At 34.1% G+C, this 18,117-nt stretch overlaps 1 long non-coding RNA gene and 1 pseudogene across 2 annotated transcripts in view; one reads left to right on the top strand and one right to left on the bottom strand.

Moving 5' to 3' along the window:
• LOC144374832 (uncharacterized) overlaps nt 1-18,117 on the bottom strand; it is a 74,518-nt gene that overhangs the window by 46,642 nt on the left and 9,759 nt on the right. The window lies entirely within an intron of this gene.
• The window catches only part of LOC144374831 (transport and Golgi organization protein 1 homolog), a 167,514-nt pseudogene that overhangs the window by 144,717 nt on the left and 4,680 nt on the right, over nt 1-18,117 (top strand). The window contains exons 8-23 of the transcript XR_013434099.1: nt 3,747-3,878; nt 6,228-6,249; nt 7,173-7,261; nt 7,503-7,580; nt 7,668-7,778; nt 8,835-8,906; nt 9,086-9,190; nt 10,046-10,151; nt 11,155-11,210; nt 11,299-11,389; nt 11,561-11,699; nt 16,384-16,485; nt 17,338-17,398; nt 17,514-17,549; nt 17,626-17,693; nt 17,810-17,910. The product of XR_013434099.1 is annotated as a transport and Golgi organization protein 1 homolog (transcript). The remainder of the gene's footprint in view (nt 1-3,746; nt 3,879-6,227; nt 6,250-7,172; nt 7,262-7,502; nt 7,581-7,667; nt 7,779-8,834; nt 8,907-9,085; nt 9,191-10,045; nt 10,152-11,154; nt 11,211-11,298; nt 11,390-11,560; nt 11,700-16,383; nt 16,486-17,337; nt 17,399-17,513; nt 17,550-17,625; nt 17,694-17,809; nt 17,911-18,117) is intronic.

Raw genomic sequence — 18,117 nt, 5'->3', positions numbered from 1 at the left:
CTTCTTAAAAAGGTAAACATACACCAGTCATATCCAACTATTCTTTTCCAAAGAAAAGATAAGTTATATAGCAATAGGAGGAATTTTATATCAGTGTTCTTGGCTATTTTATTTGTAAAAGCCCCAAACTGGAAAAAAATTCAAATGTCTATCAATAGATGATAGACAAATTGTGGTATGTACATGTAATGAAATGCTACTCAGCAATAAAAATAGATGATAGATAAACTGATGTAGATGAATCTCAAATTATGCTGAATAAGAGAAGCCATAGAAAATACAATATATTATCCCATACACATAAAACTTGAGGAATACAAAGCAATCTATTAAGATAAGACATTTTGCTGGAGGAATGGGAAAGTGGGGGGCAAGAAAGAAGGGCGACAAAGGGCAAAATTACCTAGAGAATGAGAATATTTTTGGAAGTAAAGGATGTGTATATTATCTTGATTATAATGGTGATTTCATAATTTCATGTTAAAATTCATCAAATTGCACACTTTAAATACATGTAATTTATTGCATGTCAGTTTTACCTCAAAGCTGTAAGAATATCATCTTTTTTCACTTTATAAGATACAAATAGTATTCTATAAATATTTTTCTCTACTTCATTTTTAAAAAATGTATTCCGGAAACCAGCTCTTAGCAGTATTTAAAATTATTTTCTTTCTTCTTTGGTTTATTCAACAACTTTCATTGATGACGGTTGTTTCAGCCTTTTGTGACCATCTTGTATTGTTATAATTAATGCTTGAATAACATAGTTTTGTAAATACAAGTTTTAAACATTTGTTGTATTCCCAGTATCTTTAGAAGTTAGGGCTGGTGGACTATATAGCTCAGCAGTAGAGCACTTGCCCAAGATACCCTTCCCCAGCACTGAAAAAGTTAAAAAAAGTGGGATTGTTGAGTTAATAGGTAAATATATAAGCAGTTTTGGGAGATGTTGCCAAATCTCATTCATAAGAGTTGTATCATTTTGTATACTTATCTGAGAATTTGTATTCCCCCACATTCTCTCACCTACTGAGTATGTTGTCAAACGTTTGGATCTTGCCAATTCAAGTGAGAAATGGTGTCTTGGTGTGGTTTAATTTGTATTTTGTTCATTATGAGATAAGCAGAGCATGTTTCCATATGTTATAGCTATTTGCATTTCTTTTCCTGAGATCTGTTTATTTCTTCAGCCCATTTTTGTATAGGTTTGCTGGCCATTTTATTTATAATGTTCTTTATATTTCAGGAACATGATTCTTTGGACAATAATATGTTGCAAATATTTTTTCTCAGTTTGTCATTGTCAAACTGCGTGTGTGTGTGTGTGTGTGTGTGTGTGTGTGTGTGTGTGTGTGTAGCAGATTTAGATACAGCCAGGAAAGATTTTTTCAATGAGGCAGGTTTTGCCCACTCATAATACATAGAAAATTTCACTTAATATTTTCTAGTACTTGTTTATTTTCTATTTTTACATTCATGTTTCATATCCATTTGTAGTTTATCTTTTGAATAAGTAGAGAAAAATCCAATTTTATAATTTTCCATGTGGTAACGCTACTTATTAGAAAGTCTATTTTCCCCAAACTAACTTTTATTTTACCCCAAATGTCCAGTTGGTTCTGTTTCTGGATTCTCTATTCTGTCCCACAATCTCTATGTATTCCTGGGCTTGGACGAGGGTACATGAATTAATTATATAGTCTGCCCTCCCTGTACCCTTCATTGCTCTTCTTTTTCAGTGCTTTCCTGCTTATTCTTGTTCTTTTGAATTGACTATATTCAACTTGACGACAGATTTTTAAAGATCCACAGATGTTCATTTCCACCCCAAGTTAAATGTCCCCAGTTTCTTCAACTTTTAGCACGTGCTTTTCTGGCTATTCATGATTCTGTTCTTTTCCACAAGTCATGCAACCCTAAAATGTGGCATCCAGAAATGAAGCCACCGGCGTGGGGTGATAATGACATGATTCCTTAGGGTAAGGCTTTTTAAAAAGAGTGTCATCCACAATTGGAGAAAGTAACAAGACTAGAGTGAGCAGGGAAGGAAAGCCCAGTCCGAGCAGTAGTCTTTTAGAAGGGAGCAGGAGAAGCTTCTCCTCTTCTGTCTGCACTTTTGGGGCAGGTAGGTACCTGGTGTCTCAACATGTTGACAAAAGGGTTTTGCTCTGGGAGGGGCTGGGAGGCCTGACTTTCTCCTTTTTCCTAGTCTCTGCCTATAATCCCCCTCTGCTAGTTCCCTGGCTTCCTCCAGGGCCTTCTAAATCTCCGGTCCTCTCCCAGTTCCGGGGACAGGTGAGCCTCTTTTTTTCTGGAGTCCTTTCATTTGGACTCTTCCGCTTGGCTCTACTGGCGCTGTCCCCCGCCGGGCTCCGCAGTTGGTTCTTCCCGCTCCCAGCCACGCCCCTCGGCATCCTCTGTCTGCTCACTGCAGTCCACCCAGGGGCTTCCTCTGATGACGGGTTTCACGTGCCTTGGGCGGAAAGCACCTGTGGTGGAGGAAGGCAAAGTTCACTCCCAGTACCCGCCCCCTGTGCTGGGTCCTACTGAAGTAGGAAACGGTGAAAGAGAGGGTCCTGTGCTGTTCTGCAGGGAAGCATCGCTTCCACTCAGCTGTCCCTACACCATGGACTCAGTACCTGCCACTGTGCCTTCTGTCACTGTTTCCCTGGGGGACCCAGAGCTCCTGGGACCCCTGTCGGGTGGCTGAGTTCTGGCGGAGTGGGTGCACTGACTGTCATGGCGACAGAGAAATGGAGTGTGTCAGGCCCAAGGCAGGCAGGACGTGACTGTATGGTTAAGCGAGGCCGGTGAGAGTGTACTTGAGCTTTCCCCACTTGCACTTTTTTTTTGACGGAATAGAGGTGACCTCATGGTATGTTCTGAAATGCAGCCAACAATCCAAACAGCTAATGTTACTACAGGTCTTTTCCCTAAGGAGACTGCTGGGGAATTGGGCCCAAGTGACAGTTATCTCATATTACGTGTAGAGGGCGGTGAAAACAGGGAAGAGTAGGCATGTGTTTACTGCACTGCCTTTGAGCAACCATTTAAAATTAGGCTCTGAATTTTATAGAAGGATGTTAAATTCAGAGAAGTTTATCTAAGCCAGTTTTCAAGAGTTGTCTGAAATTACATGTCACGTATCTGTATATAAGAGTGGAATGGAAGTAAGATTTAAAATCTTATACATATATCGTCATTGTTTTTATTTGTTGCCATAAAATTAATTAGTTCTTTCATATATTTAAGTTTTGTCTTAAATGAATTTTTTAAATTATAAAAACCAGGTTATCTAAGAGAAAAGAATGATACAGAGGGGTTCTAGCCAGGTGTTAGATAATGTGATGATATAGGGCCTGTTACAAACTGGAAATGTATGCTCAATTTAAAGTATTTAGATTCGGGCTGGGGTTGTGGTTCAGTAGAGCGCTTGCCTAGCATACATGAGGCACTGGGTTTGATCCTCAGCACCATATAAAAACAAAATAATGTGTCCACCCTAAAACTAAAGATACATAAATAAATATTTTTAAAAAGTATTTAGATTCATTATACTTGAAAACACTGGAAGCGAACAAAAAATATGAGACTGCCAGTATTCTCTCTCTTGAAGAAGCTATTGGAAAATATTGAGGAGGTGGATTTCTGATGAGGAGGTTGGTTTAGAATTGCCATGATTCTTTGTGACTGTTTTGTTATAAATTTAAGGTTTCCCATTTCTTCTAATTTGTCTGTTTAAGCTGTTTACTACATTGCCTGATGATGATACTCAGCCTGGGCCTGATTTTTATGGACTACCATGGAAGCCTGTAGTATTCACTGTTTTCTTTGGGATTGTATCCTTTGTCATTTTCTTTTGGAGAACTGCTCTTGTGAGTAAATTAACTTACTTATACCTTAGCACATAAGCACAAGGATTATTTTATATAGTCACTACCCCCCCCTTTCTTTTTCTTTTTCAGTTGCTAAAACACAAAATAGTGGTTTAAGTCAAACTAACATTATAAAATAATTTAGTGTGGGTGCAGTTGGTAGAACTGGTAATTCTTACAGCCATCCTGACCAGTAGTTTCATATGTATCAGAAGTCTTAAAAGTGGGATAAAAGATGGGATAGGTTAGATAAATATCCTTTTATGTAGCATATATGTCTAGTAATCTATCTTAAAGAAATAACTATGCTTTGAAGATTTTGGTAATGTTTTTCAATGGAACAGTGTATTAGATTGAAGACTTAGCACAACATAATTCATTTAGGGGTTATTGTATGTTCGATTAGTGGAATAGTAGGCAGATTTATTTATTTCAAAGCTTTGAGGTACAGAAAATGCTCACAATTAAATGTGAAGTGGGAAAAAAAGCAGAAACTAAGATTTAAATGTTGATGAACTGTATGTTAATATAAACATACAAACAGGGGGAAATGCTGCAAAGAAATACAGTAAAATGAGAAAAAGGAGATGAGATAATTTTTCCAGTCTTTTATATAAATTTTTCCCAGATTTTATGATTTGATCATATGTACAGAAAATACCTTTTTATTTGGAAGTATAGATTATGTGTTGTCCAAAAATCCATTAAATGTTTTGTTCATTAAGGTTTTTTTTTTTCTGAGCAGAATTAGTCTATCTCTGTGTATGTGTGTACATATATGTATAAGTGTGTGTGTGTGTGTGTTTGTGTGTGTGTGTGTATATATATGCGCTTATACATACTTATGTTTGTACTGTAGGTCATTCTGTTTCATAGTTATTTAACATAATTGGAAGAAAATTATTTTAGGTAAATGGACTTTGCATATGAAAAGCCTAACAGTTAAAGAGGCCAAAAGCATTGGATACAAATCTTTTCAAATCTGAGTGTTCTTTTTCTGATTTCTTAATTATTTCAGACATATCATTGTTAAGATAAGTTTCCTCTCCTTGTACAATTGAGTGTAAAATCTCTTAAAAAGTATTCCCTTCTTAAATAGAAGAATCGTTTGCCTGGATTCCTGTGAGGAATTTTCTAATCTCATTGAACTTTTTCTCAGCTAAAAGTAAAAAGGAAATAGAAGGATAAAGAGAAGGGAAAAACATGAAAACATTTTGCCTGGATTCCTGTGAGGAATTTTCTAATCTCATTGAACTTTTTCTCAGCTAAAAGTAAAAAGGAAATAGAAGGATAAAGAGAAGGGAAAAACATGAAAACATTTTATATTTCTCTCTCTTGTTTCTTTCATTTCAAGAACCCTGGTACCTGTTTCTCTTTTCACTAGGTTATGTGGGATGTGGTTCCTAGCTTGTTGCTCCTCAGTTTCAGCATTTGACTTTGGAACTTTAGTCCCTACCTTAGATGACTGCTTTTATGCTACTTCCCATTTTCCTCTGTTGTCATTTTGAGTAAAAGGTTAGCAAGGCTATGACATTAAAGAAATGTTCATTTATTTCTGTGTTGGAGTTTTCTGAATGCAATTTCCTATTACGAAGATCCCATGGATGATCCGTGGACACATCTGGGTATCCCATCACCATTTATAACATTTGAAAGGACAAGTAATATGCTAAGTTACAAAGAAATTTAGTGATGTTTTAAAAAAATTTCTGCTTAGGTTTTATTTTCAGGTAGTTTATTGCTGTTTTTTGGAAACGATTGTTTTTGTCCTTTCCAGAATATGTTAATTGTCATTTCTCTTATTGCTTGTGCATTTTCTTCTAGCAGTCTTTCCTTTCAGATTTCTTGCTATATATTTAGTTGTTTACAGAAATAAGATGATGTAGCCTCTTAGTTTCTAAATTCAGCCAATAGCCAAATTTAAATTGGAGTTCTAAGATGTTTTCTGGTGAGTGAAAATGGCATATCTTAGTACAAAGATTATGCCTTTAATATTGTTTCCTCAGATTTCTTTTGAATAGTCATTGTTTCTAGACTTTATCCTGGTTATTTAGAATTGTCAAGTAAATGATTTTGAGTATACACACACACACACACACACATATCTTTACTGTGAAATAAGGTACATATCTTAGTGTTTTTATGTCAGAGGCTATTTATGAAATATCACTACCAATTAAATTTAAAAGGCTTGTTAACCTTTACTTATTTTTAATCCTATAAATTATTATCCTGAACCAGAATGTTATTAAATTCTCACTTGGTTATGATTCTGACTGTTGTTTTAGGAATGCTGTTTCTATTGAGCAGATGTTTGACATCAAATTTAATCTTTTTTCTCTCTTCTAGGTAAAAGATAGAGTATATCAAGGTAAATTTTTAGGTTTCTTAAACTTGTAATAACCCTTTGTATTGGTGTTTGATGTGTGTTTTATGTATATTAGAAGTAGATACAGTGACTTTTAATGTCTATTATCTTTTTTACCTCCTGAAAATTTTACTATTCCTAGGTTGCTAGTATGGATAATAGAGAAGATGATGATGGTTCCAACTCTGAGATAGGAGATAAAGAGGAGGAACAAATTGTGGATAGGGAGATGATGATAAGTTTTAATTTGGGGCAGATTAACTTTGAATATTGATGTAATGCAGATGTATTACATTTGAAGAGTATTTCTATGCTAATGATTTAATCATGCATTAAGTAATTGAGTAGATAATTTGAAGAATGGTAATGTGAATCAGTATGTTTTCATTTCTGTTTTTCTTTGCAAAGAATTAAATGATTCCATTTTCGGAAAAGAAAGTGTTTTGAGAAGGGGGGAATATCAAACTACAACACTTTACTGTATTTCCCATCTGTGAAATAAGCTTAAATTGAAATATCATTTTGGATGGGAGGGGTTCCTGGGATTGAACTCTGGGGCACTCTACTGAGCCACATCGCCAACCCCCTATATTTAGAGACCAAGTCTCACTTAGTTGCTTAGTGTCTCGCTCTTGCTGAGGCTGGCTTTGAACTTGGGATCCTTCTAGCTCAGCCTCCTGAGCCACTGGGATTACAGGTGTGCACCACTGAACCCAGCAAAATATCATTGTTCTTATATTTTTCTTAAATTTTAATAATTTTTATACTCTTATTGCTAATAAGCATAGATTGCTTTTTAAAAGCATAATAGTTATGCTAAGAAGTATTTCCTCATAGTACCATATAACATGTCTTTGCTTTTAGTAGATTGAGTAATTGAATTTCATTTAGTGATTGTAATAATCTTGTGTATTTCCCCCTTTTAGTCAATGAACAGCAAATTTCCAAAAAGGTGAACAATTTCATGAAAGAAAATGAAGAACTAATGCAGAAATTGTCAAATTATGAACAGAAGGTATAATTATTTTTTTTGTTTCTTTCTCCCTTTGTTCTAGCTTGAATCATTCCTACCTGTTTTAATTTAAAAATCATATTTTAAAATTTTTGTTTCATTATTTCTTACAAATCATCCAAATTCTAAACAGTCATATGTATTAAGTACTGCTTTTTTCTGGAAAGGGTCACTTGTCTGGAAGTAACTTGTATGGTAGCACTTTAATTTGTGAATCTTAATTCTGAATGCTTTATTTACATAGATGAAGGAATCAAAGAAACAGGTCCAAGAGACCATGAAACAAAATATGATTCTTTCTGATGAAGCAACTAATTATAAGGTAAAAATCCCTTCTTTGCGGGGAATTACATTCTAAACTCAAAAGTAAATGTAATGAGTGAGTAATCTTGACACCTTTTTTTTCCAGGATAAAATGAAGCTTCTTGAAAAAGCTAAAGAACTTCTGGATGAGAGAGCTAAAAGTCTTCATGTTATGTTAGAATCTGAGAGAGAACAGAAAGCTAAGAATCAGGACTTGGTAAGAGTTTTGCTGCTAAGTATTACTGCAATTTGGCTTTTCAAATATTTTGTAAAATTGGTTAGGTTGAACTTAGTCCAGCTGTTAACTAAAGTAAGATTAGGAGTCAAGGAAGTTGAACCCACTTCTGCCCATTTTGTGGAACTTTTAAGTACTGATACAACAACTTAAAACATTTTTACTTACATATTTCATTTTCAATTTCTATAAGTTTCTGTAATTACATAAAAGTTGCAAAAGATGGTAGAGAGTGTGTTCTGAAATATCCTACACCCAAGTAAGCTTGATCACCTAGCTGAGGTAGTATTTATCAGATTTCTCCACTGTAAAAATTCTTTCCAATCCTTTTCATATTGTATTCTTTGGAAGTTACCATGCACAGCCCACAGTTAAAGTATGAAGAGTTACAAGCTCAGGATGCAGCTCATGGTAGAGCACTCGCCTAGCATGCATGAGGCCCAGGATTCAATCCCAGGCATTGCAAACAAAGATTGCAGATTTATGTCCACTTCCTTAAGGAGCAAGTATCTTTATAATTTTTTTGGAATTCTTCTGTATGTGAGATTAGTCTATTCTTCCTTAAATTTTATCATTTTTTACTTCAGATAAGAAAATTTTAAAAATGATCTTGGGAAATTTTTTTCTCTATCACTAGAAAAAAATTACTAATTTGAACTGGTTTACTTGAAACAGTAATTAATTAGTTAATTTTCTATGCTTTAAAACATTTACTTATTGCATTATGATTTTCTATACTTTGAACTTTTTTTATGGTTATCTCATAAACAGTAAGGTTGTGGATGCCATGAAATATTTATGACTTCATTTTCCCTCATCTCTTTCAGTTCTTGATTTTTTGCTTAGTCCAAAGCTGGATTCCCTGCATTTACCTGAAATGTAATGGGATGGCTTGACAAAAATTTTGTTGTGTTTATCTTTTTTAGTATATATATGTATGTGTACACACACACACACACACACACACACACACACATATATATCAGTATTTCTACTGAAATCCTAATGCATATTTTGTGTTCTGTTTTCACCTGGCAGATAATGGAAAATAAGAAATCTATAGAGAAGCTTAAAGATGTCATTTCAGTAAATACTTCTGAACTTTCAGAGGTAAAGCTGCCAACTATTGCTAACGGATATTAATACTACATCTTAGTTTTGTTGCGGACCAAAAATTTGAGGTGTGCTAAAATGTGCAAAAAATGAGAACTATATGATGTCTTGTTTGGGAAAGTATAACTTTGTTTCTTCTTTGGAATTAATTCACTAACTGTAGTGTTTTTCATTAGCTTCAAATTCTCCTTAATGAAGCTAAGCTTCGTGAAGAGAAGGTGAAGTTGAAATGCTGTCAGCTTCAGAAAGAAAATACCATGCTTAAGAAGGAGAAAGAGCAGGTAAAGAAAATTTGATGTCATACATAATGTAAACTAGAGAAGTGAATATCATTATCTTGTATCTTTCTTGGATCTGTTTCTGAGGTAAGGAATATTCATGTAGGACCTTTTCTAGATATGCAAAGTTTAAACAATGCTCCCCAATTTGAGTGCATATATATGGTCTCCATCTGTTTTGGATTTTTGGATTATTGCTTTTCTTATCAAATGTCAATCAGTTATTAACTTGCATAGCCTCAAAGAAACTTTTTAAACCAGAAAATTAAGTATTTTATGATCCTCTTTTGAATAGTTTCTGATTCACCGGCCAAGGGAAGATTACATGATAAGGAATCTAAATTTAGGAGACAGTCATATATGCCCAGCCATTCCTGCTGGAGATAAATTATTTGAATTGGCAGCAATTTTCTGGGGAATGCAATAAACAGGGTCAACTTCCTGATAGCTCTGATGTTCCTACTGCAGCTGTGAGAGTTGGGGCCACTCTGCCCTCTTCCTTAACCAAGGACTCAACCCCCTCGATTGAGGCAGGCCACCAAGGAGTATGGCTCTCTATTTCTTTGTCTAAGTCCTGATATATCCAGTGCAGAAACCCCTCCCTAACCCATAGGAATTCATGTGTTTTGACTTTTCAGTTGCAGCAGGAAGTAAAAGACTGGAGTACATCACACGCTGAGCTCAGTGAACAAATGAAATCATTTGAGAAGACCCAGAAAGATTTACAAGTAGCTTTAGTCAAAAAGATGATACTATTAATGTAAATTTATACTCCAAATATATGTTTCATCTCATGAATTCTCCTGAAATCTTCTGAATTAAAATTGAGAGTCTTCCAACCTTTTGCTTCTTTTCTAGGCTTTGACTAATCACATCACACAGTTGAATCGGTTACAATGTGAATCTGAATCTGAGGATCAAAGTCGAGATGAGTCAGATGAATTAACCAATGGAGAGTTAGCAGGTAAGATCAGTCTCAGGGAGGTTGAATCCTTTTTTGCTTTCCTGTCTTTAATTAAGTATACAGATGCCACTTTTCAGCTGGCTGAATTTCTTCTTAAGCTTCAGGGTTGTAGACACATATCACTGGATCTATAGATATGTCTGTTGCATTGGCAGAGGTGGGTTGTTGGGGTATAATGTAGCAATAGGCATGTGAAGAACACTGACTTTTTCTATCCCATTGAAAACTAGTAAGTACATTGCAGCTACAATAGTCACATCCTATACCTCTAAGTATTGAACATTGTACAGTAAGAGAAATTTATTTCTTAACTTATGCAGATGATACTTGATTTTGATACTCATCATCTCTATGGCTCTGTGGTTTTAAGGTCCACAGTCAGTCCGGAGGCAGTTGGAACCATAAACTAAGGCTGTGAGAACAGAGGCTAGAGACTATCAGAAAGCTAGAGAGGGAGTGTAACAGTGTTTACTGATGAGGAAAATATTTCCAGATGTTTTCTCCCAAGTTGGATATTGCTTACATAGCAAGTATTTCAAACCACACCTGGTAGTAGATTCAGGGAGAAAATAGAGGATTGAATCTTTCTAAACAAGACACTTATTGCCCAGGTGAAGATAGATCTGAGAGAGAAGAAAAGCTTTTATCTTACAAGAATAGCATAGATAACATTTTAGTTGTGCAAACTAGAAATTCACCTTTTTTTTAAGACAGACACAGTACTTTTATTTATTTTTATGCTGAGGATCAAACTCAGTGCCTCACACATGCTAGGTGAGCACTCTACCACTGAGCCACAACCCCAGTCTGAAATTCACCTCTCTCTTTTTTTTTTAAATCTAAGCTTGCAATTCTCTTAAAAGTCATTAGTATAATCAGTTTAATTATTTAATTGATTTTTTTCTTCCAGTATTTGAACACAATCATTCTGTAGTTTAGGGAAGTTAGGAGAATATAGAGTTAAAAGTAAGGAAAGAAAAAGCTAAAGTCTTTTGTTTTTTAGGTGATCGGAACGAGAAGATCAAAGATCAAATTAAGCAGATGATGGATGTCTCTCAGGTATAGTTCTTTGTAAGAGTCCCATAGTACCTGTGAATTCTTCCTGTGCCTCACTTTTAAGAATACCTCTCTTTTCTGCAATTTTTAGACAAAAACTACAATATCAGTAGTTGAAGAGGATCTAAAACTTTTACAACTTAAGCTAAGAGCCTCGATGTCCACAAAATGTAATCTAGAAGGTGGGTTCTTCTTGAGAAGAAATTGCCATGTTGGAAAGACTTAAAAATTTATTGGAAAGATAAAGAATGGCTTTTTGCTTTCATGCTTCTTACTTTTCTTGGCACTACTCCCTCAAACAAGTTCTTAAGTCCTTGTACACATATAGAGATAAGCTGTTTTATCCTTTACAGACCAAATAAAGAAATTAGAAAATGACTGCAATTCACTACGGTCTTCTAAAGTTGGACTGGAAGAGGAATGCAAAACTCTTAGGCAGAAAGTGGAGATTTTAAATGAACTCTACCAGCAAAATGAGATGGCACTAAAAAAGTAAGATTTCCATTGTTTGTTATTGTTATCATTGTGTGAACTAACAGATAATTTTATCTAGTAGAGATTTGTCTTTTTTCCTTTGTGTTTTGTTTCCTATAAGTTGCATTTTTCTTTCCATCATCAGTCTTAAGAGTCCTGAGGTAGTTGGAACCATAAACTAAGGCTGTGAGGACATCGTAATCAATTGTCAAATTCATATGAAGGCAAGAAGTGGTAAACTGGTATTAACAGTCACTGATGTGGAAATACCTCTCAAAGATCTAGACCCTTTCTATGATCCCACTATTTATTTTAATTTCCTTTCATTGTGATCATTTATGTAATTCTAATGTTTTGAACTTGTATCTCTAACTCTGGACCTTTAAAAATACTGAGTGATTTGGAATGACATGTTTTGTAGAATAAAAACTTCAAAAAGGAATAATATTTACTTATTGATGGTACAAGTTTTGGACTTGAATATCTCAGATGTTCACACTAAAAATTGAACTGTGGCAAGGATTTTAGGAGTTATGATTACAGAAGTACTTGTTTGTAGTATATATTTATATATTAATCTTCTCAGTGTGGAGCTAGTTATTTTTTGGAAGTTCATTTGAAGATTTTAATCCACAAAAATACTTGAATTCTCTAAAAATAGTTTTTTTGTGTCAGATTTTATTTGTTTGCACCTGATTTATTAACAAGATATATATATATATATATATATATATATATATCTTGTTAAAGCAAAGACAGACCTTCTTATAGACCTAACTATTTTTAGGTATTTTGACTTCTGTTGCCTAATTAATGCATTAAATATTGAAACCTTTCCATTAACTTTTCTAAAATTCTGTGATCTCCAAGCGACCTTTTTAGAATCTCAAATTTTTGTTCAGGCCAGTTCTAAATGCCTGGCCTGTTTCAAAGAAACATTTCTCATTTTATCACTTTTTTTTTCAAAAGAACACTTGTTTTCTCTGTCCCTACTTGTAATATGAATGACCTAAATGGCAATTAATTTTCTTTGTAATGCAGTTAAATTGTAGCACTATTTTCCTCAACTCCTCCAAAATTCATTCAGTCATCATCTGTGGTTTGTACTCTTTTTACTCATCCCCAGGTACTATGTTAGTTCATGCCTGTGTCATCTTTTCTGTTTCTAACCTAGGTCATCTGTCTTCATTCTCCATTATTTATATTTTTATATAATTTATTTCAAATTCTTAGTAATTTTCTCTATAGCCGCTTGAGTGGACTTTCTAAAATATAAGTCTGTTCATGTCAATATGTGCCTGTGGTTTATGAAGAATTTGCTTTCTAATTAATGACCTGTTCTTTTTTTCTTCCTTGTATCTTTTTAATAGTTTAAATATTTTTAATTATTTTCCTCATTCCCTCTATAAGCTTGATGTAATCATAAATTATAATGGAATTATAATTATATAATTATAATTTTATTCATCTTCTCATAATTTAAAGGCCTTGGTATATATTTTGGATTTAATAAAAACCTGACATAGATTAATAGGTTTATTACTTGTTTTTATGGGCTTTAAGTAGCTCCTGAATCAGATAACTGTTGTGGCATCGTATGTTAGTACTTCATATACTGTGAACTCCACAAGACATTCATTCAATTTATACACATATTTAAAGTTTCTGTAGTTCTGCATTCTACACTGTTGGTTTCTTATTTGAAATTATTTTCATTCTATTTGAACATTGTCCTTTAATGATAGATTTGATTAGTGTATCAAAGTAGTACAAGGATAAACAGAGAATAGTATTTTATCCACTAAATATTGCTACCTTTATAATCTGTATTAGGTTGACATGAACTTCATGATTAGAGTTAAAACCAGTTTCCATTTTTAAAGGATCTTTCTTTTGGCTACTGAATTTTGACTGTTACTTAGTTTTAGCAATTTGAAAATATCCAATTAATTACCATCTGTTTTAATTTTTTTTCTTTAAGGAGTCCATTATCATTGTTGTTTGGTCTTATCTCCCTCCCCTAGTTCCTGTAGTCATTTCTCTCTTTTTTTAACAGTTGTATTGGGAAGTGCCTAGGTGTAGTTTTCCCCACCCCACCCACTTTTTCCTCTTGCAGTTATGTTGCTTGGGACCATTAAACATTTCTTGAATTTTCGAGTCTTTTTCTAAATGTTGATTTTACCTCATTCTCTCTTCTGTAATGCATATTAGAATTTGATTTCCCCTGCCTCCTACATTCTGGATTTACTTCTTCTGGATATTTTCTTCTGACCTGTCTTAAAAGCGGTAGGATTTATTTTACTTCCCAAATCTGTTGTTAAAATCATTCATTGAGTTTAGGATTTTAAAAAGTTCAGGGTTTAAAATATTATTTTAGTTGTAGATGGACATAATATTTTATTTTATTTTTTATAGGATTTTTTTAAGAGAGAGAGAAAGATAATTTTAATATTTATTTTTTAGTTTTTGGCGGACACAACATCTTTGTTTGTATGTGGTGCTAAGGATTGAACCCGGGCTGCACACATGCCAGATGAGCGCCTTACTGCTTGAGCCACATCCCCAGCCCGATACAATATTTTATTTATTTTATGTGGTGTTGAGGACTGATCCCAGTGCCCCACACATGTGGGGCACGTGCTTCACCACTGAGCCACACCCCCAGTCATATTTCAGTACTACAGCTCAAACCCAGGACCTTGAGCCATGTGCTCTACTATTGAGCTACCTCCCCAGACTCCTTGCTCTTTCTCATAAGGGACTAGTGTCTTACTGCTTTCCAAGCTATCTTTAATCTCATCATTCTGCCTCTGCCTCCGAGTATCTTTGACTGTGTGTAGGTCACCACACCCAACTATTTCTTGGTTTTATAGTTTCTAATCCTTTGACAAAATTTATAATCTTTTTTTTTCCTCTTTTGTGGTGCTGGGGTTTGAACTCAGAGCCTTGTGTATGCAAGGCAGCACTCTACCAACTAAACTATATTCCCAGACCTGAAATTCATAATCTTGACTTTACTTTTTTGAAACATGTGCGGTTAACCCCATTAGGTGTTTTCCTTTTCTGTGGGATTTTTTCTCACAGAATTTTGTCTTATGGAGTGCCTGGTCAGTTTTGATTGGCTAACATTGTTGTGATAATTATACATGAAATTTGAGGACTAAGATGAAGTTATCTTCTTATAGAAAAGTGTTGAGGTTACTTGAGTAAGATTGTCACTTCAAACGTAGTCAGCAATTAAGATAATTCAAAAATGACTTGTCTTTTCAATGTTTCAGTATTGTTCCTTTTGGATTTTTTGCCTGTTCATCACTTAAGTGTGCAGTACTTTCTAATCTAAACTCAAAGGCTAGGGCTTTTATTAAGGGTCCCTTTATTTGTAGCCCCAAACACTTCTTTTTTTCTCTAAGCCCAGGAATTTGATGAAGGCTTAGTTCAGACTCATTATATCTTTGTGTTATCTTCAATATGTGGGTAAACCTAGGAGAAAAGTACCTTAAAGTGCCAGCCTTACTTGTAATTCTGAGATTCCTTTTTCTAATGGATCTTGGCCACATACATATATCTTTACTGCCTTTTTAGCTTGTATCCTTTCAAACACAATTTTATATTCTTATAAAGATGTTTTGATTGTTCTTAGTGCTCTCAGACTAACTCTTTGGTAATTGGAAACAAAATTCTCTCTGTCCTTCAAGATTCAGTTTTCTCCATATTCCTTCTTAAGCCAGTGGGGAAAATTATTATATTCCTTTAGGCATCATTTATACCTGAAACAGTGAGCTCTTTTATTCTTTAGCATCTTACAAGGTAACTAGTATATTATAGCCACTCATAAAATACTTGCTGAAGAATTAAATGAGAAGCTATATAAGAATATATAATCCCCTTTTTCTATTTGGTATCAATAATCCTTTTTTACTATAGTTCTTCTGATTTATGGAAAATTAAGTTTCAAGTTAATTATCTTTTGAATTGGAACTATGGCTAAAGTAGTACAAGGATAGCAGAAAATAGTATTTTTAAAATCATTAAATGTGGCTACCTTTGTCTCAGTAGATGAACATCTTGAGTTTCATGATCAGAGTTAAAACTTGTCAGTAGATAATACTCTGATCATGGGTCAGTTTGGCTTCTTTTTCTGGTTGACAGACATTATCAAAACTCAGATTTGTCTTTTTGCTTAATTGCAATTCTTTTGAAATATATATCTAAAGTGTCAAAAATGTTCTGTGGTTAATTGCATAGCTAAAAGACATATTCTAGAATATTTTTTCTTTGACTGACTATATCTTTATTATGGTACCAGTCTTGGATTGAGAAAAGAGTTCCTCCATGACAAAGATATACTTAGTGTCCTACCCATGGCAGAAACGAGAAAAGAATTATCCCCTGCTTTATCCTAATATGTTTAATTATGTTAGGTTGATCAGTCCTGATCTTCCACATTGAAGTAAAGTGAGTTTTTATTATCTTACACACAGGAGACTTGCCCTTGGGGCACATGTTGTTTTCACATTTATTTTATTTACTGGTAAATAGAGAATTAAGAGGAGAAATTAGAAAATGTAAGTGATTTGCCAGAGTTTGATTTAGGAAATTGCAGGTTTGAATTCCTATTTTATGTGCCTAAGCATTTTATAGAATTGTGGGAAGTGATATTCACAGAGAAAAACTTTTGATTTGATAACTGGCTTTATTTTAGGAAACTAAGCCAAGAAGAATATGAGAGACTAGAAAGAGAGCAGCGGCTGTCAGCTGCAGATGAAAAGGTGGTTTCCGCTGTACAGGAAGTTAAAAATTACAAGTGAGTTCAGTTTCTAAAGGAGGGTGTCAGTGTCTAATGAACTAGTGTTAGCTTTCTTTTTTAATCTTTTTTTACATTATGTAGATAGAAGAAAATAGCATGGAAGTATAAATAACGAGAGGATATGAATACATTCAATTCACACAGGAGAAAAAATAAATTTCAACTTTACAAATGAAAAATGTTAACAAAAATTTACTTATAGCCAATGGGCAAGACCATAGGGAACTTGGTCAATGCAAACAGTTCTGGGGGTTTTGTATGTTGTAGTAATTCTTTAAGAAATCAATTTGCTGTGTGATGTATCAAGACCCACAAAAGTGTGGCATTTGATAGACCTTGGAAATCTTTTATGGATATAATTTGAAAAAAAGAAAAAAAGTTTTAAGGAGGAAGATATTTCTAGCAGAATTACTTGAGAACACACTGATGAACAGTTAAGGAAATTATAATTTATCATTCAGAATCTCTAGCAATTAAATGATAAATAAGTTATTAGTATTGGGTCTTTATTTTATTTATTTATTTATTTATTTTTGGTGTTTTACTACTAAGCTACATCCTTAGACCTTTTTTTTACTTTGAGACAGGGTCTCAGTTGCATAGGTTCCCACTTAATTGCTGAGACTGACCTCGAACTTGTGATCCTCCTGCCTCAGCTTCCCAATCATTGGGATTACTGGCATGTGGCATTGCACCTGGCCTGTAGTATTAGTTTTGATCACACTGGATTTATATAACTATAGAAATGTTTTTCTTATGTATGATAAAGTCTTTAAAAGTATAGCTGATGGAATAAAGGGAAAATGGTCAGAAATGTTTCAAATGTTATTCAATTGTTGTAATTCTTAGGCGGAGAATTGAAGAGATGGAAGAAGCATTACAGAAAACCAAGCACTCATTTAACAACCAGGTAGTAATTAATACTGTCCTGTAGTTGCAGAATTCTTTGATATCTAATACAGACAATTATAGGCTATTATAATGAGTCCCTAAAAACATATTTTTTAATGTGTTGTCTTTTTCAGATTGCTATGCATGTGAAGAAAGCTCATGATAATTGGGTAAGATTTTTTCCCCCTTTTCTTTATTTTGTGCATAGCCTACTGCAACTGAATTTGAATATTTTCTCTTTAATAGCTCAAAGCTCGTTCTGCAGCAAGAGCTATAGCTGAAGAGAAAAGGGAAGCTGCTAATTTGAGACAGAAGTATGTGATTTTGGTATCTTCCTATATGTTTTATAGTGTTTTAAGGTTATGCTAGATATTATCTATGAAGGAATAGATTGCTGTTTCATAATTCAGAATATTTCTCAATATTCAAGACTATTGGAAATGACCCAAAAGATTGCAGTGCGTCAAGATGAACCCGGGATTGTAAAACCTATGCTGGGAAGACCAAATTTACGAAATCCTCCTCAGAGAGGTAGGGGGCACTTTGTAAAAGGAGCTATTTTATTTCTTGGTGCAGAATGTACATAAATTACTTTTTATTTCTGTGTGTAATGGTTATGAAATAATCTGAATGATTTGCTAAAGCAGGAGGTGAGGGTTGGTGTCAGGGAGAAGGCTGCCTTAAAGTAGTAACACGGCATTGTTGTCTTTAGTTCCACTGAGCCATAATGGCTCTTTT

Source organism: Ictidomys tridecemlineatus, unplaced genomic scaffold, assembly GCF_052094955.1.
Source record: "Ictidomys tridecemlineatus isolate mIctTri1 unplaced genomic scaffold, mIctTri1.hap1 Scaffold_90, whole genome shotgun sequence".
Taxonomy (NCBI): domain Eukaryota; kingdom Metazoa; phylum Chordata; class Mammalia; order Rodentia; family Sciuridae; genus Ictidomys; species Ictidomys tridecemlineatus.
The sequence above is the reverse complement of the archived record's forward strand: the minus strand, read 5'-3'. Positions and strand labels throughout refer to the sequence as shown.